Source organism: Eulemur rufifrons, chromosome 29 (assembly GCF_041146395.1).
Source record: "Eulemur rufifrons isolate Redbay chromosome 29, OSU_ERuf_1, whole genome shotgun sequence".
Taxonomy (NCBI): domain Eukaryota; kingdom Metazoa; phylum Chordata; class Mammalia; order Primates; family Lemuridae; genus Eulemur; species Eulemur rufifrons.
In genome coordinates, this window is record NC_091011.1 from 47,017,294 (window position 1) to 47,043,148 (window position 25,855).

The 25,855-nt window shown below is 36.8% G+C and overlaps 2 protein-coding genes across 4 annotated transcripts in view; one reads left to right on the forward strand and one right to left on the reverse strand.

Annotated features, from left to right (window-relative positions):
• The window catches only part of ANKIB1 (ankyrin repeat and IBR domain containing 1), a 147,650-nt gene extending 123,979 nt beyond the window's left edge, over nt 1-23,671 (reverse strand). For 2 of the 3 annotated variants that reach the window (XM_069461715.1, XM_069461714.1), the window contains exons 1-2: nt 23,122-23,211; nt 17,673-17,958 (exon numbers count right to left, since the gene is read on the reverse strand). The gene's annotated coding sequence lies outside the window, so the exon portion shown is untranslated. Of the gene's footprint in view, nt 1-17,672; nt 17,959-23,121 lie in introns of all 3 variants that reach the window. The other variant, XM_069461713.1, reaches the window with a different exon arrangement.
• An 87-nt stretch (nt 23,672-23,758) lies between these two features.
• Nucleotides 23,759-25,855, forward strand: part of KRIT1 (KRIT1 ankyrin repeat containing) — a 41,436-nt gene continuing 39,339 nt past the window's right edge. Inside the window, exon 1 of the mRNA XM_069461382.1 lies at nt 23,759-24,210. The gene's annotated coding sequence lies outside the window, so the exon portion shown is untranslated. The remainder of the gene's footprint in view (nt 24,211-25,855) is intronic.

Below are 25,855 nucleotides of genomic sequence, written 5' to 3' on the forward strand. Positions count from 1 at the left end.
GATTAAATTATATAAAAATGTTTTTTTCTGAGGAAATACTTTAGTCTCTGTTGCACTCAACCCTTCTGAATAAAAAATTTGGGTGAGAACAAGAGATAATTGAAAAACTATAAAGTTAGGGTTTCTAAATTGGACACACTGATTTTTTAACACCAGAAACAAAACAAAAACCTGGCACCTGGGGAGGCATGGGAAAGGGCATTAATAATCTTAGTTTTTCAGAACTGTTTGAGGAAGTGTTCCCCTCTTCCTGAAGGAAACCTTCCCACGCTGACTTTCCAAGTGTCTTCAGCACTTTGAATTCAAACTGAATGCTGAGCCTATGATCACACCTGGCAGCCCTGATTATGAGACAGCAGAGGCTGGCCCAGTTCCTGCACTTTCACACAGAACATCTCTAGATGTCATTCATACATGTGAGGAGAAAGAACTGATATCATGGACAAGCAAATTTGTCTGAAACTGCCTGCCTTCAGGCAGTTCTGAAACCAAACACTAAACGGAATTAATTGGACTGGATTAGGAACCCTAGTGTGCGAGACTCAATGTTGAGAGGTATACTGGGGACCCTGTTAACCTGTACTAACTACTACAAATGCTGCTTGACTTACAATTGGGTTATGTTCCAATAAGGATATTATAAATAAAAAATATCATTAAGTCAAAAATTTATTTATGCAAATCAACCAAAGGGTTGATGAAAATAAAAGTGCATTTAATGCCCCAATAAACCTATCATAAAGTTAAAAATTTGTAAGTCAAACCATCATAAGTTGGGGACCGTCTATAAATGCACTGTTTGAGGTATCCTAACAATTGTTAACTTTTTGTTTCCAGGGGTACTATGAGTGGCCCCTGGAATTGTACATCTTTCACGTGTACCCTATCAGGACACTGCTGAAAAGCCCTGAAAAGCATACAGGTCACTTTCAAGTTAGCCAGATTTGTGCTGTGTCTGAATTGATGCCTTAGGCCAGATAAAAAGAAACTTAAATGCAGAAACTTAAAGAGGAAGCCACTTGGCTTTCTATGGTAGACCTTTATAATTAATGAAATTTGTTTTAACTGGCTAAATTCTGGACCTCTAAAGAGTATAGCTGTCAAGACACCTTGGCCAAGTGCCAAGGGAGGTGGACTGTGCAGAAAAGAGTAGGCTTGAGACAGTTATCCTTAGAAAGGCCTGCTTGCAAGACTGGCCAATGATGGTTGGTACCTATAAACTTGGATTTCAGGAAGGTTCCCACCATTCCACAACAGATAGGAGTGGTTCACAGGGCCCAAATGTTTCAACAAATAATGTGGTATATGTTAAATATCCACTTTTCTTCTGGGAGTCTGGCATTTCGGTACATGCTAGACCGAAGGTTCCTATGTGACCAGCCTTCAATAAAAGGCTTGGGCACTGAGTCTCTAAATAAGCTTCTTTGGCAGACATTTCACATGTGTTGTCACAACTTGATGCTAGAGGAATTAAGCACATCTTACACGACTCCATGAGGAGATGACTCCAGAAATGTGTGACAGGCTTCCTCTGGACTTTGTCCCACGTGCCTTTTCCATTTACTAATTTTGTTTTAAATCCTTTTGCTATAATAAATTTTAGCTGTGAATACAACTATATGCTGAGTCCTATGAGTCCATCTAGTGAATCACTGAATCTAAGGGTTGCATTGGAGACCACTGATACACTTATATTAAAAAATACTCTAAAATTGGAGTAAAAAAGACTTGAATTTTAATCTTTATGTTAACCTCTCTGCATTTGTTTCCTTAACCATGAACCAGATATGGGATATTGTGAAAATTAAATGAAACCATACTAAATGTTAGCACAGTTTCTGATGCATATAGAAGGTATTTAATAAATATTTGTTTTCTCATGTTTTTTCAGAGACCTTTTTCTGCTTGTTTATTGGTTCACAACTTTAGAACTGTTGAAGGAGCTCAAAATCTGACCACCAGCTAAGTGATGAATGACTGTACAAACCCAAGTTACAAGACAATTTCCAAAGGACTGTCTTATCACTTCCATCCAACTACATAGGTTTTTTTTTTTTTTTTGAGACAGAGTCTCACTCTGTTGCCCAGGCTAGAGTGAGTGCCGTGGCATCAGCCTAGCTCACAGCAACCTCAAACTCCTGGGCTCAAGCAATCCTCCTGCCTCAGCCTCCCGAGTAGCTGGGACTAGAGGCATGAGCCACCATGCCCGGCTAATTTTTTCTATATATATATTTTTAGATGTCCATATAATTTCTTTCTATTTTTAGTAGAGATGGGGTCTTGCTGTTGCTCAGGCTGGTCTCGAACTCCTGAGCTCAAAACAATCCACCTGCCTCTGCCTCCCAGAGTGCTAGGATTACAGGCGTGAGCCACCATGCCCGGCCCAACTACATAGGTTTTAATACATCAATTCATTTCTGAGTAGTCCTGGAAACTAAGATTGTCTAACCTAAATCCAATACATACACTCATTAAAACAAAGTAAACAAAAATGACAAGAAAATATATGTCAGGAATACATTAAAATTTAAAACATGACAAATTTGTGTTAGCCTTTTGTTTCCACTAAGTTAAGGAATCTGAATAATATTAAATGAGATTTCTGTAATTTACAGGGACCTCACAGAACAATCAATCCAAGCCCATGTTCACTGCTGGTATGTGTGTGTAATAAAGTTTCCTTAGTCAAGCAATATTTTAATTCACTTGAAAAAATAGCTTGGTAAAAATTAGTGCATTTTAAAGAAAAACTCATATACATACAAAAAAATTACAATAAATATATTTAAGTTATTATTCAATATTGTTTAAAAAGGTTGCTCCATACCTGTCATGACAATCTAATTTTAATTTAGTGTCCTCTGCCCATTGGAACTTTAGGACTAAAAGGAAATAAATTAATCTAATGTAAATTAATGTTCTCTTATGTTTTCCTATTAAAAGATGAACTTTAAGCAGAAATTCATGATGGTTCTTTGTAATTTACAGTGCCATTAATTTAAGAAAGCCCTAAGAAAAATAAATAAGATTAGAAGTGACAACACTGAAAAGCACTTGAGTACCTAAAATCTATAGTACCTAAAACAGTTATATTCTAACTATACATCACTAGTATCAGATTTATGTTACTCAAAGATTTTTTTTACTGTTAATGCTATATTTTACTACATTGTGTAAATCATACTAAGCATGAGATTTTTCTATTTTCTGAAACTGTGTGTGTACAAGTTAAAAATCAAATCAAATTCCCAGTTTAAGCCTGGGACAGTGGTGCATGCCTACAGTCCCAGCTACTCAAGAGGCTGAGGCAAGAGCAGCTCTTGAGCCCAGGAGTTCGGAGCTAGACTGGGCAACACACAGGGCCTCAATCTCATTTTAAAAAATCCCATTTTAGGGGTGTAAATGAATACAGTACATTTTCAGATAAACATCCAATCATTGGGTACTGGGAGGTTATTAGCATTACCAATTATACAAAACAGTACTAAAAGAAGTAAAGAGAACAAAACAAGGGACATAGCCAACTTTCTCCTGATGTCACAGTCCTTTTATTCATAATAAGCTATTTGGAGATCATCAACAGGGACAAGGATGAGTGACTGATTAGGCTCTGATGTCACAATCCTACTTAAGTCATCCAGAGAAGAGAGAAACCCAGGGGATAACAATGCCTAGTTTTTTTTTTTACTTGATTCTATCATTCTCTAGACACAACTGAGGTAATTAAAAACATCATTGTTCTTCCTATTCCCAAAAGTGGACCCCTCCTCCAAAATTTCATTTTAGGAATAATTTTAAACTGGTTCATTTTCCTTCTAGATCTCAGCTAAAGGTTATTTTATTATGCAACGATGTTTACAAACTACATATGCATAACTTAAGAAATAGAAAACCTTATATTCTCTTCAAAAAAAATCATTAAAAATATCTATAATGTAATAAATAAATTACACTACAAAATAAAAGACTTTTAAACAAAGACTTTTAAACAATTTTTTCATTATCTTTCACTATAAAGAAATAAAGTGAAAATAGTATTTTATTATTTTTCAATTAAAGGGAAAAATATACTTCTAGTCCACTTTCAAATATATGGAAAAATGAAAATGATTATATTACTCAATTAAAAATAGATCAATTACCTTCAAATTTTTAATTTTGAAGAAACTATGAATAAAAGTTTCTCTGTTTAGGTTCCAATTAAGTAAATTATGATAAATACAGTCAATAGAATGCTATAATTTAGGCACTAAAATCATGTGTATTTTATGTGGGAAAATGCTTACGTGATAAAGTAATTATTAAATTATATACAATATATCACAACTATATAAAATATACACAAGGAAACATATACTGTTAACTCTGGTTTTCTCTATGTGGTAGAACTATGATTGGAACTTGGAATTCTTGTTATTCTTTTTGGTATTTTTCAAAAATTCTATCAAAAACTATTTAAAATTAGATCTAATGATGGGTATAATATGTGAAAGTAATAAATTACAAAAGGTTGCAAAACCTAGATTATATATTATATAATACAGTTGACCCTCCATATCCACAGGTTCCACATCCACATCTTCAATCGCAGATCAAAAATATTTGGGGGGGGGGACATAAAAAAATAAAAAATAATACAAGTAAACAATATAGTATAATGATTTACACAGCACTTATATAGTATTAGGTATCACACGTAACCCAGAGATAATTTAAAGTATATGGGAGGATGTGTGTAGGTTATACGCAAATACCATAACATTTTATTTAAGGAACTTGAGCATCTGTGGATTTTGGTGTCTGTGAGGTGGAGGGGTTCTTAGAATCAACCCCCACGGATACTGAGGAACAACTGTATATAATATATATAGTTGGAATGATATACAATCAAGATGATTCATTGCAGCATTGTTTGTAACAGCAACATAGTGGAAACAAACTCAACAAAAGTTAAACACAAAAATCAATTGTATTTTTATAAATTAGCTGCAATCAGTTGGAAGAATAAAAACTTTTTAAATTCTATTTACAATTATCAAAAACATAAGATACTCAGGAATAAATTTAACACAAAACATGTAAGACCTCTTTGCTGAAAACTACAAATACTGTTGACATTAAAGAAGAACTAAATAAATGGAGAAATAAACCACATTCATAAACTGGATGACTAAATATGGAAATACAAGGGACCTAAAATATCCAAAGCAATCTTAAAAAAAAATAACAAAGCCAGACAATTTGATTATCTGATTTCAAGGTTTAATCAAGATGGTGTGGTATTGGCATAATATTCAACAAATAGATCAATGGAACAGAAAAAAAGTACTCAGCAACAGACATAGATTTAAATGACATTTTATTTTCAACAAAGGTGCAAACCAATCTAAGGGGGAAAGTTAAATCCTTTTATCACAGATGCCAGAATAAATTGATATCCCTATGAAAAAAATTGAACCTTGACCCTTCCTCAGACCACATGCAAAAATTAATTCAAGATGGATCACAGACCTAAATGTAAAAGCTAAACTCACAAGTTTAGTATGCAGAATATACAAAGAAGTTTTACAAACTGATAACAACAAAAAAGTAAGAGAATACTGTGGTAGGTTGGATTATTTTCCCCAGTTATTCATTCACTGCCTTCCCTGTAAGAGGATTCTACTTCCCTGTCCATTTACATTAAAGGTTGGTTATCTGATTTGCTTTGGCCAATGAAATATAAGTAGAATTAAAGCATGACATTTCTGAATCAAAGCTTTAAAAGTCAACATGTGGTTCTACCATCGCTGTTTTTCGCACTGCCATGAGACCCAGGCAGGAGCTTCTCCTTCAGCTTGGGTCCCATAATGAAGATGACATGTAGCAAATCTGAAGCAGATCTGCAGTTGACATGTAAGTGAATGAAAAATAAATGTTTTTTTTTTATAGGTCACTTAAATTTTGTGGTCATTTGTTTCTATAACATAACTTAGTTTCAACTAACTAGTATAGCAATGAACAAGCAATTCACAGAAAAGTGAACCTGAAAAACCTATATGTGGCTTAAACAGGTAAGGTTTATTTTTATCACATAAATCCACTAATGAACTACTAATGTCATCAATGTCCTAAGTTCCTCCTGTTTTTACACTGTCATTCTTAGCATGTAGTTTTCACCCATTTGGTCGTAAAATGGCCACTACACCTCCAGATTGCATTCCACACTTGGTATGTCCAATTGGTCAGAACTGCATAGCTACCTCTAACTGTAAGGAAAGCTGGGAAATAAAGTTTTGACCTCTTAACGTTGACCTCTTAAGGTCTGTTATAGTTGACACAGAAAGAAAGAAAAGATTTAGAAATAAAGATTGGGTCAGCATACATATAGTATCTGTCACAGATGCCATTTCTACCTATTACATTGGTAAAAGAGTCTGGAAACACAAATTAAAACCTTTATTAGTTGCTGGTGAAGTGGTAATTTGAAACAATGATTCTGTAGACTAATTTATATATTTGCTCATGTTGAAGATAAATATGTCTTAGGCCTAGAATTCTACTTCTACATATATTCATCTCTATATATTATCCAATAAATGTATTTTCTATACATAAATTTACATCTATATACAAATGAGATGTAGCAGGACCAACTTTGGACAAGCTAAAAATATCAGAGTGCATCTATGTAATAAGGGTAGTCTTGCAAAACTTTTGTTTTAGTTATATAAATATACCACACACAAATACATATGGCATGTGCATATACTAGGTTATGATATAAAATTATTTCCTACTTGGGTTATGATTTAAAACAATTAACAGATACTGTCCTAGGATAACTCCTAACAGGTACATACACAAAGAGATGTATACACTATGATGCTTATTTTGGCTTTATGCATAACAGCAAGGCTTAGGCAACCAGCAGGCTCAACTGTAGGATGAAACTGCTTGGGTGGTTTCATTGTGGACCCACCACTGTCATAATTTTTGGTCTATTCTTTCAGGCTAAGTGGAAGAAGGAAGCTGGGGGTGGCCTTGCCATTTAGTATGTGTACTTCTACCTTATCCCATTTCCAAAATGGTACATCACCCTCCATTCTATGTCCCTGTCCTTCTGGCACACTTTTTTCTAGCTTAGTACACCTCCTGCCTTCTTCCTATTTGGTGTTGGATTAATTTTTTGTTGTGTAGGACTGTCCTTCATATTTTGCAATGTTAATCATCCCTGAACTCTGCCACTTAAGTATCTGTAGTGTTTCCCTGACACTGATATAATTTTTAAAAACCCAAGTATTTCCAGACACCCTGGTATGGTGGTAGTGGGCAGTACTAACCCCAACCGAGAACAACAGTTTTAAAATACCTGCTCTTTTGATTGAAAGTAAACTTACATCAGCAATATTGAAGTACAGAGATGTCTACACATTATACTCCGTATTTATCATGTATAACTGAATATTTTTTAATATACTCTCAAAATCCCATTAAATGACAGTAAATTAAGAAAAAAGGACAAATCTACAAGGTCAAAAAGAAAAAGAGAGGAGACAACAGCAGATGAAAAGACTTCAAAAAAGCTTAGAAAGCTGGAAAGCAAATACTCAAAAGGCACTGAATTTTGCAAAGCTAAACTTAGTATATGCAAAGTTCAAACCTAATTCTACAAATGAGAAAGAAAAAAAAAAAAGCAGGCTGCTTTGTATAAAAGAACCCCCTCAAAAGCACAGGAATTAGAAACACAGGTAGCTATGAATGAAGAAGTATGTAATATGGCTAAAAACAGCAGAGAAGGAGTTAAGATTGGCCAGAACCTCTGTCCCATCAGCCCATGCAACTCAGCTATTTCTCCTATTCTAAAACAACGTTGTTGTTGTTGTTGTTGTTGTTGTTTTAAAGGAACCCAAGGAAAATTACTAGGTTTACAAAAGTAGGTATGATAAACATACGTGACAAACATCCCTATGCATCTAAAATGTAATTTGCCTATTTAAAACCCTTCAAAATTGCAGTTACTATAAAATTTTTTAAAGGCACACCCATATAACAAGTTAAAAACATATACAATCTTAGATTCTTATTTACACTCTAATTTTACCCTAAGCATAAACTATCTTTTATTATTGATTTTTTACATGTGTTTCTTACTGCTTTAAGGTGAACTAAGGTTCCTTAAAGTTAGGAACATATATACTTCTATTGTTTCTTTTTGTTTGTTTTTCTTTTTTTAAATCTGAGATACCTAGTAATATAATACTTTGTACATAGTCAATACAAACTTTAAAAATTTGTAGGCACCCGAGTTTTAGAAATATATAATGATATCAAAAGTTCAGGGGAGGGAAGTAATATAAATTCTGATTGAAAACAGAAAAATTTACCTATTAAAAAGCTGTCTTAAAATTTGGTATGTATGCACAATGGAATACTATTCAGTCATAAAACAAGAATGAAATCATGTCATTTGCAGCAACATGGTTGGAACTGGAGGTCATTATCTCAAGTGAAATAAGCCAAGGACACAAATACAAATGTTGCATGTTCTCATATTTGGGAGCTAAAACTTTGAACACAATGTGGTATAGAATGGAAAAATAGATAACAGAGACTGGGAAAGGTGAATGGGGATTGGTGGGTGAGGTAGGGTAGAAGATGAAAAGAAACAGGTTAAAAGGTATAAACATTCAGTAAGATAAAAGGAATAAATTCAAGGTTTGATAGCAGAGTAGGATGATTGTATTTGTATGACTATAAATGTGTGAGTACCACACATTTTTGGTACTCAGGTAATGAACACCCTGCATACCCTTACTTGATCATTATATATATGTATATATGTAATATATTTGTAACAAATTTTGTCATGCTACCTAAACACACAAAAAAGGACAAATGTAAGCATAAAAAAAAACTGTCTGAGGCCGGGCGCGGTGGCTCACGCCTGTAATCCTAGCACTCTGGGAGGCCGAGGCGGGTGGATCGCTCAAGGTCAGGAGTTTGAGACCAGCCTGAGCAAGAGCGAGACCTCGTCTCTACTAAAAAAATAGAAAGAAATTATCTGGCCAACTAAAATATATATAGAAAAAATTAGCCGGGCATGGTGGCGCATGCCTGTAGTCCCAGCTACTCGGGAGGCTGAGGCAGGAGGATCGCTTAAGCCCAGGAGTTTGAGGTTGCTGTGAGCTAGGCTGACACCACGGCACTCACTCTAGCCCGGGCAACAAAACGAGACTCTGCCTCAAAAAAAAAAAACTGTCTGAAACAAACCAATCTTCAGTAGTAAATCTTTAAGCAAGTCATTTCCCACATAAATCTCCATTCCCACTGTATTAGTTATGGCCTGCCATCCTCTCCAGCCTAGACTACTGTAATGATCCTCCACCTATTCTCCCTGAATTTACTTCATCTTCTTCAATGATTCTAGTATTAATTTCTGTAACAGTGATTCCCATTATTCAGGCAACGAAATTTTGGCCATGAGACGCAAGGGGAACTCTGTTGGGTGATCTAGGAAAGGTTCCTGGATCATAAAATGAAACTCAGAGTAAGAAATCATTTCTTCTGTCTCTAGAGTTGTTTAGAGATAGAAGGGAAAACGTTGAAAGTGGAAGACAGGAATATGTAAAGAATTCCTGTTCTTAAAGATGTCACTGAACCACTGAATTAACTAATCCTTGAACCATACTAACTGGGTACATTTTGTTGGATAAAATGATAAATCTTTCTCACTGTTTATGCCATTTTGTGTGAGAAACTAAAGTTTCTTCTTGTTTATGCCAAAATAAGTTTTCTATTACTTGAATCTGAAAGCATCCTACTATAACTTAAGACTTTCCTGGAATTAATAACTATATCTTTTTTGCATTTATATAGTATTCTGTGTACATGGTCATGCATTTCACAGCAAAGTTTTAGTCAACAATGGGCCACATATATGAAGGTGATCCCATAAGATTATAATACTTTATATTTTATTGTAACTTTTCTATGTTTAGATATATTTAGATATACAAATACTCACCATTGTGTTACAGCCACCTATGGTATTCAATACAGTAACATGCTATACCATATAGCTTAAGTGTGTAGTAAGCTATGCCATCTTGGTTGTTGTAAGTACAAAATTTGTATGAATAGACAAAGGAACTGGAATAACTAAAACAATTTTTAAAAAGAAGAATAAAGCTGAAGAAAATACATTAATTGATTTTAAGATTTACTCTAAGCACAATAATTAAGACAGTGTGATACTGGCAGGATAGACACAGATTCATGGAACAGAAAACAGAGTTCAGAGACCAGGGACAGTGGCTCATACCTGTAATCCCAGAACTTTGGGAGGCTGAGGCAGGAAGATCACTTGAAGCCAGGAGTTCAAGATCAGCCTGAGCAACGTAGCACCTATGAGCAACACAGACCCTATCTCTACACAAAATAGAAAAATTAACTGGGTGTGGTGGCATGTGCCTGTAGTCCCAGCTACTCAAGAGGCTGAGTCAGGATTGCTTGAGCCCAGGAGTTTGAGGCTGCAGTGAGCTATGATGACACCACTGCACCCTAGCCCCAGCAACAGAGCAAGACCTTGTCTCAAAAATAAATAAACTACAACTACATACAAAAATATTTTGAGTGAAAGAAGACAGACACAGATTAGCATATACTATATGATTCAATTTATATAAAGAACCACCACCACAATGGCAAAAACTGTTCTTGAAGTCACAATAATGGTTACTCTGGGGAGGCAAAATTTTGACCAGATGCAGGAGGGAGGCTTCTGGGGTGCTGGTTATGTTCTATATATAGATCTGTGTGCTAATTACATAGTTGTGTTCACTTCATAAAAATGTATTGAGCTGTATACTTATGATTTGTATATATGTTCTATTCAATGAAAAATTTATAACATTCTAAAAAACATAAACAAAAACTCCACCTGACAATGCCCCACACAGTAGCTACCACCCCTTAACTCTACTCTATTTCAGAGTAAATCTTTTTGAAAGAGTTGTTTACATACCTGTTCCATTCATCATTTCTCAGTCACTCTTCAACTCACTCCAATATAGCTTTTATTCTCACCACTCCTTGATTCTGTTTATCAAGATCAGCAATATCCCATACGTGCCAACTATAAATTTATTGCCTCTAAACTCAAAATTCACACTTCATTATTTGCTGTGTTATAATGAAGGTAGACACTGGAAACAATTTTCCTTTGCTGGCTATAATGAAGTTAAACTTTGTCTATAGAGGATATGGGAAGGACACTGTAGGAGAAAGAGGATTCTTTTCCTGGTTCTGCTGTACTTCTCTCAGTGGGCTTCTGCAATGTGTGGCAGCGTACAGTGAATGGTACCTCCCTGTGGTCAACTTTCTTTGAAATCCTGGAGGGCGGCTTCTAAGCACACATCATCCCCACAAGTGGACTCCCAGAGAGTTCTACAGTTCCACTCCCCCACCCCCCCCACCCCAAAACAATCCAGAAGATGGCTTCCTGGGCAGGACACAGTCCCAGTGAGTTCCACTGATGGGGCACCTCCCATTGGGTTGTTTTCCCTGGCCCTTCAGAGAAGGGTTTTCTATTAGTAAATTCTGTCAGTCCTCTTCCTTTCACACTATACATTTAACCCATCAGTAAACTTTGTAGGTCCATTCTGAAAATGTATTATGAATATGACCAAATCTTACCATCTCTTGGCATCATCACAGCTCACTACACCTCAAACACCTGGGGCTCAAGTGATCCTCCTGCCTCAGCCTCCCAAATAGCTGGGGCTATAGGCACGTAACACCACACCCAGCTAATTTTTTCTATTTTTGGTAGAGATGGGGTCTCATTCTTGCTCAGGTTGTATATATTTTAATCATAATCAAATTCTGACATACAAATAATAATTTATTATAGTTTTTGCTTTACATTTAAGTTGGTTCTAATTTATCACTATTATGGGTAAAGTTGTATGTGTCTTTGAACCTATTTCCTACAGGATGTCTTAAGCCATGTAGCACTATCTGTTTTCTCAGCAAAGCCCCTACTATTATCATGTATGTTGACATTCAAGTCCTGGTTGAAAGAAAGTTAATTAATTTGTTCTTTATACCTCTTTAGCTATTGATATTGAATTTTAGCATTAAGGATACTCTATTGCCTTAGCAACAAAATATAATTAAGCTTAAGAGCTTCCTCAAGTCTATTGTCTGGTGCCAAGGCCACAGACCTAGTCTGAGACTAGAAACTCTCCAACATCAGAAACAAGAACCTGAATTCTATGTATTTGACTTAATGTTTTTGAATTCATTTATATTCCATATATCTTAATGAAATAACAAAAGTCAGAATATAATAGCCTGTATGGACCACCTAAAAAAGATAAGGAATTCATTTATATTCCATATATCTTAATGAAATAACAAAAGTCAGAATATAATAGCCTGTATGGAACACCTAAAAAAGATAGGGAGAATTGAGACTTGAGCCACTGTGCTTTGCTGCATCCTGAAGAAATGGTAGCAGGATGAACTTAAGTGCTACAGTGACTCTTTGAAATGAAGTTAGGACATAATTCAAAACATGATCTGACAATAGGGCACAATACCTGAAATGAAAAATCTAAAGCATATGACTTCCATATCAAGTACATAAAATTCAAGTTTTGGTAAGCCACGAGAAACTGAGTGAGAGAGTAAGGTGCTTTTGTGGGACCTAACTGCTCCAATTACAGTACTTATTAAAGCACTGGCTACCTCAAAATACTAAAACCTAACAAACCCTCAAAAATCAAATTAGGACCAATACTCTTAATCTGGGCTTACAGGGGATAATTATGAATAAACGTTTCTCGGAGAATATATACAAAAGCTATGGTTTAAAGTTATAAATCATGATATAGTCATCTAAAAGCAACATGCATACCAAGATATAATTACAACTGTTAAGAAGCACTACAGTCAATGACAGCAATTAATAATTCATATACCTTACAGAGGATTAAGGAATGCTCAATTATTACTCAAAATGATAAACTTAGGAAGTACAATTTATGCCAGGGGAAGTACACTGCAAAGAAAAATAAATCAAACAGTAATTTCAAATCCAAACAAAAGAGGTATATAACACATTGATTTTAGAAAAGAGAAAAGCAGAATAAATGTTATGTCAATGATTTGTAGCCTACATTAGAATCACAGGATTTTCAGGTGTACTTCTCAGAGCAAAGGGATACTCTTTTAGGCAAATCAAATAATAAACTCAAGCAACAAATATTTATCAACCACCTATCATGTGCCACACATTCTAGGTGTAGGGGAATATAGCAGGAACAAAATAAACTATTAATATTAGGTCATTAAATATGAAATGTCTGATTTCAAATAAAAAATTTAGTTTATTATATCTCAAACAAGCAGCAGTACAATTAATTAATCAAAATATGCGCCTAAATTATTGACACAGTTTTGCCATCTTAACGGTACCCTATTTGTAGCCAGCAGCAAAGAAGCCCAGAGAGCAAGTACCAATGAAATCATGAAAGGTGTTTTCCACAACTTGTTGAGGAATTGGATATTTTTCTTTACAAGCAGTGGTCCAAAGCTTGGAAGAAATGGTAGTCAGCTGGTGTAAGGCCTGGTGAATACAGTGGATGACAGACAGTTTTCAAGTCCAGCCCCTGTAGTTTGAGCAGCATTGCTTGCGTGACATGTCTTACAAGAGCACTGTCTTACAAGAGGATTGGCCTATCTCTGTTGACCAATCTCGGCTGCTTAATCGCAAGCATCCTCATCATTTCGTCCAATTGGCTGCAGTAGACACCTGCTGTAATTGACCAGGTTTCATGAAGCTGTAGTGTATAGCACCAGCACTGGACCACCAAACAGACACCATTAAGCTTTTTTGGATGAATATTTGGTTTTGGACTGTGTTTCAGTGCTTCATCTTTATCTAACCATTGTGCAGAACACTTGTGATTGTCAGAATGAATCCACTTTTCGTCACACGTAACAATATGGTATAGAAATGGTTCGCCTTTATGTCATAACAGCAAAAAAAGGCACGCTTCAAGATGATTTCTCTTCTGATGCTCATTTAATTCATGTGGTACCCACCTATCCAGTTTCCTTATCTTGCCCATTTGTTTCAATTGGTCTGATATTATTGGAATAGTAATGTCAAACCTTGCTGCTCATTCATGCCTAGGTTGAGATGGATTCACTTCTACTACAGCTTTCAGTTCATCATTATCCACCTTGGTCTCAGGTTGCCCACATGGCTTATTTTCAAGATTAAAATCAGCAGAACGGAACTTCTCAGACCATCGATGTACTGTGCATTCGTCAGCCACATCCTTCTTAAACAATTTGTTGATATTTCGAGCTGTCTGTATAGCATTGGTTCCACAACAGAACTCATATTCGAAAATATTGTAACACGAATTTTTGACTTATCCATGATTTCACTACAAATTACTCTAAAAAAATTTTAAAGATAAACACAAGCCAAACTGTGTGCTTGAAACACTGAGGATGTACCTTCACAATTAAAATAAAACATGAGGTGTCAAAGTGAAATGTCAGAGATATCAACTGTCGAACTTACTACTTGAGGAAATCAAACATTTCATAGTTAATAACCTATAAAAATCACTGTCCCTGTGGAGTTTACACTCTATGTTCAAAAGTGTTATTTTAAAAAATAAAACCAGGAAGGAGAGAGGATATGTGTTGGGATGTTGTAATCTTTAAAAAGATAGTTACGGAGGGCTTACCAAGATGACATTTGAGTAAAGAGCTGAAGGAAGTGAGGTAGTGAGCCATGTGTTATCTAGGGGAAAGAGTATTCTAAGCAGAGGAAACAGCCAGTGCACAGACAGGAGCATATTTTCAAGAAATAGAAAAGAGGCCAGTGTTACTGTAGTGCAGAGAATGAGGAAGTAAAGTAGTAGGACATGAATTCAAGAGAAATAATGGGGGCAGGCAGACTTTTTAGGTAGCGTCTTGAAGGACATTGTAAATCACTACCTCTTTATTCTGAATGAAAAGGGAAGCCACTGGAGCGGTTTTTTGTTTTTTTTTTAGCAGAAAAGTGAAATGACCTGACTTAACAGGATCAGCCTGGCTGTTGAGAAGATGGATGGGGGTGAAGGGAAAGGCTTGAAATAGGGAGACCATTTAGGAAGTGGCTGCACTAACCCAAGTAAAAGATAGGTAGCTTGGATGTGGGAGGTAGTAGTGGAGGTGGTAAATACTTAATCAGATTCTGGATGTACTCTGGAGATAAGAACAGACAGAATTAGCTGACTGACTGAAAGTACAAGTGAGAGTCAGGGAAAAGATAAGAATGACTCCAAGGTCTTGGCCTGAGCACCTGGAAAGATGAGTTACCATTACTGAGAGGGGAAGACTGCAGGAGATTAAGGTTTGAGTGTGAGGGGGGAGAATTGCTTATATATGAAAAAGTTAACATTTGAGATTTTAGGTAGACAAAAGGATATATAAGTCTGAAGCTGAAGTGTGAAGTCTAAACTGGAGATACAATTTGAGTAAAGAGCTGAAGGAAGTGAGGTAGTGAGCCATGTGTTATCTAGGGGAAAGAGTATTCTAGGCAGAGAAAACGGGGTTGATAACGTACAGATGGTATTAAATTGCTTATATAAAAGGTTTACAAAGACATAAACCTGCTGATATTTTCCACGTATTTTTTTTAATTTTAAAATGCTAGGATTTTTCTTCTGCCTATCTAGACTACTGAATTACAAATTTAATATAAACATGTGAAATAGGACACAAAAATTAGAAGCCAGAAATCCAATTAGGGAGACAGAAGTATGCACAAACTACACTATGGAGTAAAGGAGAAGAGGAACTATATGTTTTACACATTTCTGTATTCCCCTACATTATATTTACATAGGTTCTCAATAAATATTTAACCAATACTGGGATACACTTCAATATATGAAATAAACTTCTTAATAGGTGCCCTTGCTTCCACATCCCACTCTCAACTGCATTTTCCCCACTACAACCAGATAAACTTTATCAAAGGGCAGATCTGTCCAATTCCATTTTAAAACCTTCCAAAGGCTCCCAGCTCTAGGGAAAAGTTTCTGCCAAGACTAGCATCTATCTTTTCACAGCCTAGCTCCTATAACTCAGCCCTGCCTACTCAATTACTAAAGCTTCTGGAATGTTCTGCTTTCTCCCCTACAAGCTCCTCCCCAAAAGGATAATTCCTACTAGTCACTCATCCCTCAGCATGTCATTTTCTCTATCAAGTTTCCTGATCATAGCTCCCCAAATCTCAACTAACTCAGTTAGATGTCCTGCCTCCCTAACTTGATAGTACACTCAACTTTAACCACCAAAAACTGTAATTACATGTTTATCTGCTTCCTCAGTTATATGGTGAACTCCTTAAGGACAAGGATCACACCATATTCAGTTTTATCCCCATCGTTTACCATAGTTACTGGCACATAAAACATCTTTACTGAATATGACTTATTGAACATAAAGTCCTGTGTTCCCAACATTAGTTTCCAATTTGAGAATATAATCATGTTTATCTCTGTTTGCTTATAAATAACTTTGAAAAAAATTTCTTTATACATGGCAGCCTAAAAGAAAAAAAAAATTCCGGGGCCTTATTCTGCAGACACATTTATTATGGCACAGAAAATAAAATTAGTACTATCTTTTTCAAAGAACAAAAAAAAAAAATATTTCACAAGAACTTGTTATTCTGGGGAGCCTGCTTTATCTAGGCCCCATCCCCAGAGGTTACAGTCACTAAACTGGATAAGATCCTTAGTTAAAACAAGCAGAGATATGATGAAAGAATAGAAAGAAGCTGCTGCTCAGCCTAGAATGCCATCTGGGGACCACAAGGTGACAAGCCTGGATGACTAAACAGAAAGACAAACGAGTGTGCATTTCTGATGGCATTGTGGAGCCACCATATCAGCTGTAGGCAGTCTAATTTCTCATTACTTGAGAAAAATAATCCCCCTAATTTGTTTTTATATCTCTTTTTTCAGATTTCTGCGGCATCTGAACAGGATTCCTATTTGATAGAAAAGTTAGAAGAAAATTTAGGAAAAAGTCACAGAGAAAAAGAAAGATACAGACTATTATACGAAATGCCAAAAGAAAAATTTATGGTAATTGATACCATAAACTAAGACAAAAAAACAGACTGACAAAACATATTTGCAAAGAAAGTTAAAGGATTATATCCATAATAAGTATATCAAAGAACTCTAACAAATTGGTAAGAAAAAAAATCCAACAGGAAAAATGAATAAAGGTATGAATAAACAATTCATAGATTTGAAAATCAAAATGATGAATACATCAAAAATGCTCAGCCTCATAAGTAGTTAAGGAATTACAGAATTAAGCACCAGAAGAAGCTTTTTTTCATTCGTTTTATTGTCAAAGAAAAGCATTCATTGATAGTGAGTTTATAGGGGAAACAGTTACTCTCAGACATTACTGGTGACAATGAGAACTGTGTCAATATTCCTGGAAAATAATTTGGCATTATGTATTAAAATTAAATTATATACTGTGTACAAAGACATTCATTGCAATATTATTCTAAATAGAAGACTAGTGACAACCTAGATGTCCAAAATGAATACTTATGGTTTCATTATTGCTACAGAACAAACCATTCCAAACTTTACCTCAAAACAGTATGTTATTTCTTATAACTCTATAGGTTCACTGACAGTTTCTCTGCTGGTTTCTTCTCTGGTTCCTTTGAGGGTGGATTCAGCTAAAGGGTCAGTTGGGCTAGTAGGTCCAAGTCAACCCACTTTCATTTCTGCTGGTTGGTGCTGGCTAACAGCTGGGGCATCCTGATTCTCCTGCAAGACACATCTCAGCCTCCCTTGGAGAAATGGCTGATTCTAAGGCTACAGCAGGTAAGGTACAAGATGAACCAGGAACAGCTTGTTCTGCCACGAAGTTCTAAGGAAATGAACAACGAATGAGATAGGAGCATGAAAAATGGGCACAGGAGCCAGCTTGAAGAGGCTCCCATTGGCTAAATCGGGAACAAATTAAAAAGCAAAATAAATAATAACAGCAACAAATCACAGGACATTGAATAAAATCAAAATTCATGAGTCTTTACTGCTTTAACTAATAAATGGGAAAGAATACTATCTTATAATTAAATACCAACTAATACACGCAGAAGGAATGACAGAAACAAAGAAATGTGGCAATCATCATAAAAGTGGTTAACTCAGGTGGGAGTCATCAAGGGTACCCACTAAAGCTAGTGAGTAGAGGTTTGATGAGAAACAATACTGGCATAATTTTGGAATACATCCCCACAAGTACTAATCAATTACAAAGGGACACAAATATGATCTTGTTAACATCACTACTAGTGGCATGGTTTGACATCGCATGCCTCTGGATGCAATGCACTGAGAAGGGCACAGCACCATTTCTGTGGTATTCCTGCCAAGAATGCATAACCTGATTGAGGTCATGAGGAAATACCATAGAGATCTAGGATGAGGGTCATCCTACAGAATGGAGGGCCTGTACTTTCTGAAACTGTCAAGGACATGAAAGATGAAAACCTGAGGCTGAAGAAGTCTAAAGGGACATAACAACTAAAAGCAACATGTATTCTTGGATAGGATACCGGACCAGAAAAGAGATTTTGTTGGGACAGTAGATGAAATTTGTATATGTTCTTGGACTAGAGAGCAGTGTTGTACCATATTGATTTTCTGATTTGGAGGGTTGTATGTTGGTAGAGAGTGATTTATTTTTAAGAAATATACACTATAGTGTTTAGGGATGATGGAACACCATGTCTGTCATTTGCTCCAAAATGTTTAGAAAAAGACTGATAATGGGTATGTATGCATTTATATAAAACACATACACATACACGCATATGGAGAACAGAAAGAAAGGAAGACAGGCGATGGAAGAAATGCAGCAAAATATTAACAATGGGGGAAATCTGGGTGAAGGGGATACAGGAGTTCTTTGTTCTTTTCTGGCATCTTTTCTATAAGTTTGAAATTATTTCAAAATGATTTTTTTAACATGAAATAAAGATGTGATACAGAATATCTAATGATAGACCAAATGTGAATCAGCTATTGTTTGAGGCCAGGAAATATCATAGAATGAAAATCTTGGCTTAATATATGTTGATTTACATACTTCCTTTATCATACTCTGATAGGATGCATTAACAAGGAGGGCAATGTTTTTTGTCTATCTGTAGAAAGAAGAGCATCGCAATGTTTTAAATGAACTTTCCTTTCTCTTTTATGTATTTTAAATGGGCATTTTATAGCTCAATAAGGAAAGGAATCTTGACTCATCATCTTTGTAGTTCTAGCACCTAAAACATTCATAATTTAGTCATTGTTATATCCTTCAACAGGAATTATACTCCCAATATTATTCAAATCAGAAAAATACACTGACTTGAGTATCAAGGATTTTGCTACACTGAAAGGGAAAGACTGTCTATGTCAAGTTAAAATACATATATATCAGACAGAGGCTAGAAAATTATCAAGGATTACCTTTCTTAGGAACTCAAAGAGTATTAGTTATCTGCTTTACAGTCCTAAAAATGGAAGGGTGTGTAACCAGAAGTAAAAGGCATTTGCCTAAAGAATAGCAAACTGTTAGCAGTTTTGACTAAAAAAAAAAAAAAAAAAAAAAAAACAAACCCAGAATAAAAGTTTTAGAATACAATCAAGGCTTTTGGAGAAAACAGCTGACAGTGGAAGGCCATATTTTAAAAAATGTTAGAGTGTCTGAAAAATTATTAGATTGAACTATATCAAATTGCTGATAAAGCATATATCCTACAAAGAAAAGATGAGTAAGATCATTTTCAAATCTGAAGGAAATACATTTTTCACTGCAGAAACCAAAACTCTCCAAGGCATTTAGATAGTTGTGAAAATTAAACTCAAAATTTTAAAAAGCTGAACAGATTTCACATGGCTCAATACGCTACCCTTCCTGGAGAAGATATATATATATAACTCAATACTCTACCCTTCCTGGGAAATATATCCATTTCAGGCTCTTGGTCCCAATTCCTGATCTTAAAAAAAAGTTATATATGCCTGAAAATCTATGTTATAGTTAACCATAAAGAACTTCAGAATTACATCTTTTCAAAAGTTTAAACAACTGAAAATTACATTTTAATAGTATATAATTATCTACTTTAGAAAATAAAAGATACTAACACCTTATGAAATTAGGATTTTTCCATTCAAAGCAATACTAGAGAATTTAATACTGTTATGACTACATTACAACTTCTTCCCCTTAAAGAGTATAGGCCAAATCTTTTCTAGCATCTTACAAGTAAAAAAAAAAAAAAAATTGATCAATACTATAAACCAGGATCTGTATGGTTTTTAAGTGAAGATAAAATAAAATTACTTCTTAGGTCTATTCTAAAAATTAAATGAGATCATGTATATAAAGCACTTAGGACACTGGCTGGCACAAATCAAACACTCAATAAATGGCATTTATTATGTTTATTCTTATAGAAAGGATGTGAAACAACCCTGTAATAAGTGGTTTAAAAATCTATTAGCAAAGTCTGTAAAGGCAGATGGATAGAACCACAGTTAAATATCTAGACTGTTAAGCTCAATGAGGAAAAGAATCTTGACTTATTTATTCTTGTAGTTCTAGAAACTATAACACAGGTGCTCAATAAAGGCTTACTGAAGTGAAGTGAGCATGAAAGTAAGTTGTCTGGAAAAGAAAAGAAAAACAGAGGTCTGAGATTACCTGAAAAATAAACAGAGTCCAAAAATTATTATTCCTCCTAAGCAAGTCACTTTGAAAAAGGAAATAAAATACCTAAGCATTTTCTGAAGTATGCATAGAAACTCCCCTCAGACTGGTCTCTTTAATAATGACTAGGCCCACTCTCAAATCCTTTTTGGTAAACGTGTCAAATGTAAAGTCTAATGTTTGAGACAAATATTTTAAAATTTAATCTAAATAAATGTTGTGCGCGTCCTCAAAGGGGGGAAATTACCCAAAGCACTAAGGAATCTTCTCCAACTTCCATTCAAGGAGAATCGGATTAAGTTAATTTATAATCCTTCCATCTACTTATATATGATAATGAGCTTGAACTTTTATCTACAAGTAAGTGTAAACACCTGTATTTCACTTTCACAAGATTGAGTGCACATCCTAGAAAAGAAAGAGGAAAGAAAACCAACTCTCTCAAGAGTGGGCAGTGCCACAGAAATACAGAAGAGTGGCTAACAAAACTTATCTCCCATGTCTCATCAGCCACCTGTTAGAGCCCTTGCTTACAGCACGGTCTGCATGGGCAGAACCCTTTCACATTGAAAACACAAAATTCTCAGCGCACTGGATGAGGGAAACTGTGTGGAATGTGAAAATATGGTCCTATCTTCACCATCCTACCTCAAGGATAAGAGGGAATCAACGGACTTTTTTTAAAACAAGACTTATCCTAAATTATTGCCCACCAACTCTCTACAGCACCCCACTCTTATTCCAAAACTGATCAATTTTACAGAAAGCAAAAGCCACACCCTTAATAACACATTCAGCTCCACACAGTGCTTGGCTTCTGTGCCAAGTAAAATAACTGTTTCCAAAGAGACAGTTGGAGCTAATCTCCTGAGCCTACCTCAAACTAAAATCTGTGCACAGGGTGAAGTTACAAATCAAATAATAGCCCAAAGTTTTGGGGGGGAAAACCCATTAAATATATCTATCTTCCTTAATGAAATGACAATGTTTTTCAGAAAAACAAAACACAGAAACTACCAGTCTACCTTACAAAGTAGTTTACAGAATAACAACCTGCAATATACAAAGTAAATTATTCTTAAATTATCACTTGCTTCCTATGGTGCCTTGAAAAGTAGAAAATGCATGAAAGCACATATTGTCCAAAAACTCACAGCATTAGAATTTTTAAATCTAATTTCTGGAAAGTTCTGCTGTAGCAGTTTAAAAAGCAAACCAAAATTTAATGAGAAAAATGTCCAAAATCTGAAAATACACATGGAAGACACTCATTTAATTTTTTTTTAAACTAAGAATCAGGAAGGTCAGAGGGACCAAGGTAGGGAATATGTGTGAGTGGAATTAAGGATTGAAAATAATATCAAATACAACCTAACATGATCTTTAAAAATCACTTTAATGTTTAGATTTTTTTAACCACTATATAAGTCTCTATTAACAAAGCAAAAGATTCCAATACAAAGATTTTCACACTATACACATACATACTTTGTAAATTAAGAACTAGATGTAAATCAAAACACTAAAAATTATCTAAAGGTATCCAAATACTATTTGAAACATCAGACTTTTATTTTCACATTCATTGCTCAGATCTACTGGTAAAGCTCTTCTGGAATGAGTCTTCATATCAATGTAAGATTGTTCAATATGCCATTCCGTGTGAATAGAGCTTGTGAGACTAATTCTCAAAACCTCCTCAGGGGATGTTTTATTACAGCTCTAGTTACAATTTCCTGCTACTCAAACAGCAACGTACAGAAAACAGCTTATACAATTAGAAAGAGAGAAGAGTGAGGATACAGAGAAGCACTCCATTCTTTTGTTTGGGTGGCAGAAGCTGCAAAAATAAAGGTTCACTGGAGCCATCTGCACCTATGCCCACCCATCACAGCCCTGCAGAGCACTTTCACCCATCCGCTTCTCAAGTCTCTAGCCCCCGAGCTCGGCAGAACCCACGGCTTTCCACGTCTGAAAGGACAGGCGGGAGGGGACGCTGTGAGCTCCAGGGTACAGACACAAAACGAGGGAGGACACAGAACCTTTGAGGGCAGAGGGACAAGGAGATGCATCCAGATGAGGAGGATGGGACGCGCCAGAGACCCGAAGGCTTGCAAATTTGCCGGGAGAAAAGCCCCGTGGGGCAGACACAGGGTACTGCCTGTTTAGGGATGGGGAAAGACCGACGGACAATGCTCCACGAGGGAGCGGGGCACACTCCGAGGAGACCCGGGAGGGTGTGAACTAGATAGCTCTTAACACGGAGCCCAGAATGGGTTAAGACAGACTCAAATATATCTACACCGCGAAGCTAAGACTCACGATTACTTCTCCGGCTGAGGGTAAGGGTCGGGTGGACCCCGCAGGTCTGCAGTTCTGCCTCCGTCGCGATCGCCCCTGCCTCTCGCGCAGAGCGGGTGACCTCAGGTACTCTTCCCGCCCCACCCACCCGGGCGGGCGCCCCTTCCCCGCCGGCCCGGGTGCACCCGCCGGGCGAAGGCTGATGGGGCCGAGGGTGCGCACTGTAGGGTCGCGGGAAGCGCTGCGTGAGCTGAAAGGAGCCCGCGGTGAGGCTCAGACTGGGCGGGCGTCCCCCATCCCTCTCCAGCCGCCGAGCCGCCTCACTAGGGGGAGGGGAAGAGGGGGCGGTGGCTCTTGCCTCCGCCTCGCGGTCAAGTCCGGCTCATGCTCCAGCCTTGAGCGCGCGCGCAGCCCTGGCCGCCCTCCTCCCCTCCCCCGCCTCCTGCTCAGCAGCTAGCGCCCCTGCCGCCGCCACCACCACCCCTGTCTCCGAGCCACCCGCCAGCAGTCCCAGAGAGCCTGCAGCTCCAGCGAAAAGCAGCAGGAACGGCAGCAGGTCGGCAACCGACCCGGAAGCTCTTACGCCGCAAACCGCGAGGCTGCAAGGGGTGTGAACCCGGAAGCGATTTCCTCGCCGTGAGAGCGGAGGGGTGAAAAGCTAAGGCCTTTGAAGACCTGGGAGCCCATAGTTTCTGGAGAGAATGAGGGACCAATATTGCTGAGGTGCTAGGAGAGGGAAGGACAATAAGGAGCCGGAGGGGAAAAAGTTCTTCGACTCCAGAGACCCGAGCCCTCGGGGCGCAGGGTGGGGAGCTCAGCGGAACCCTTCGGACGGCTTCTGGTGGCGACCGAGGGTTTTCCTGTCACAGGAAGTAGGGTCGGGCCGCTGTGCCTGGCAGAAGGGAAGGAGGAATGAGAAAGCGGTGACGGCACCCCCCTCAGGTGACTGTCCCACCCAGTGAGTTGAATGTAGCGGCCGGAGAGGCACTCGGCAGCCCGCACGGGCGCCTCTCGGTTTCCTTCGGGGAAACAAGAGGAGCAGGATCCAGACTTCAGCGAGAGAACACAGAGGTGGGAGACAGAACCATCTCCACATCTAAGTTGCTCCAGGCAAGGAGTTTATTTATTTATTTTTTACAAATAGTTACAGAGAAGCCAAAGCCACTGTTTGTGTGGAAACTCTTTGAGCAAAGAGGCTTGCACTTTTCCCGGTAGTGGACTTTGGATGGGTGGTGGCGGAGGAAAAAAACTCCCAGGCGGAGTGTTTACTTACTTTTGTCATTGCAGGGAATAAAAGTGATTCACAGCTTGTCAATTCTAACTCCTCCCCTCCACACCTTTCCCCACCTTTTAAGGTTTTGGCTTTCTTGGCTTTTTCTCCATGATGTTTTTAGCTTCACCAGAAGTCTTTTGTCTAGCTGGCTTAACTCAGGGTCTCAACCTCGTTCCTTTCCCACTCTCTTGGAGAGCCTGTATGTCTTTACAATTTGTTTGCAGACACTGGTCTAGCATACTAAAGAAGTATTAACAAACCTGCTCCTTGGGCACTAAATGGCAATTGTACACCTCCCTTGCCCTAGTCACAGTGACAACCAGAAATGCCCTATTTTCAAATGATACCAAGTAGGTACACCTCCCAATTAAGAACCACATCCACCACGACATTTATAAGGCCTCGTTACTTAAACAGTATCTTACCATTGATTGCCTAAGCATTTTCCAGAATGGAGTGAAACTATATAACAAAATGCCACATATTTCCTGTACTTAGTCCCTGTACTTGAACCCTTCTCTAAAATTCAGTCTAAAAATATTGCAAACTGTAATTATTCCTTTCTCTATTATTTTTAGCTTTTTCGCATTCGTTTGTATGTTTCTGCCTTAGCAGTTTTATCTTCCTGTTAGTAGCTTTTGTTATTTTCCTGACTTAGTCTGTTTCCTTCTTTCATGTCACTGAAAGAATGTAGATTTCCAATAATGAAGTATGAATATTTCTTGAAAAAAAATTTTAAGAGTCTTTTGGGGCCGTGGTAACATTGGATGGTTTAAAAAACAAAATACTATAACCCTCATAGTTATGTCTTTTTAAAATCAGATCACATTGATTTACCTTTTGAAAGTTGAGAGTTCTGTATACACAGTACTAAATATCTAGAGAAGTGATGAGTATTAACAAGTAAAGCACTTTGCTTGTATGTTTTCTTAACATGAGTTGACCAAGACAAGAATTGATTGTGTTTAGAAGACTAAGAATCACTTGATTTCTCTTTTAGGTGGTTAATAAAAAAAATGGCTTCTATAAAAAAAAATGGCTTCTATGATTGTGCCGTGTATATTATACAGGGTATTCACAATACAATGTTTTTCTTTTTGGGGTTGCAGTCCTTAAGGATGCATTCATCTCATAATTTGCAAAGTTTTATTATCTTGAAATCATTGTTAATCTGAGGTGAAAAGTAATTGCTAAATAGAAATTCTGAGAAGAAAAAGGTCTCATCCTTTTCACATGGTGTAGGAAGGGTGTTACATGAAGTGGGTTTTAAGGATGATCTTATGAAAAAATTGAACTCAAAAAACTGAGGTATAGAATGAGAATAAATGGTATGTCCTCAAAACTTTTCACAAAATGAAATGTCTCCATCGTAATGTTTTACTGTAGTTTCTCTAGTGAAATAGCTGTAGTTTTTTGGACCTAAATCAATGAAAAATTTTAGAATTTAAAATTAATTTTAAAATTAATTATTTAAATTATTCT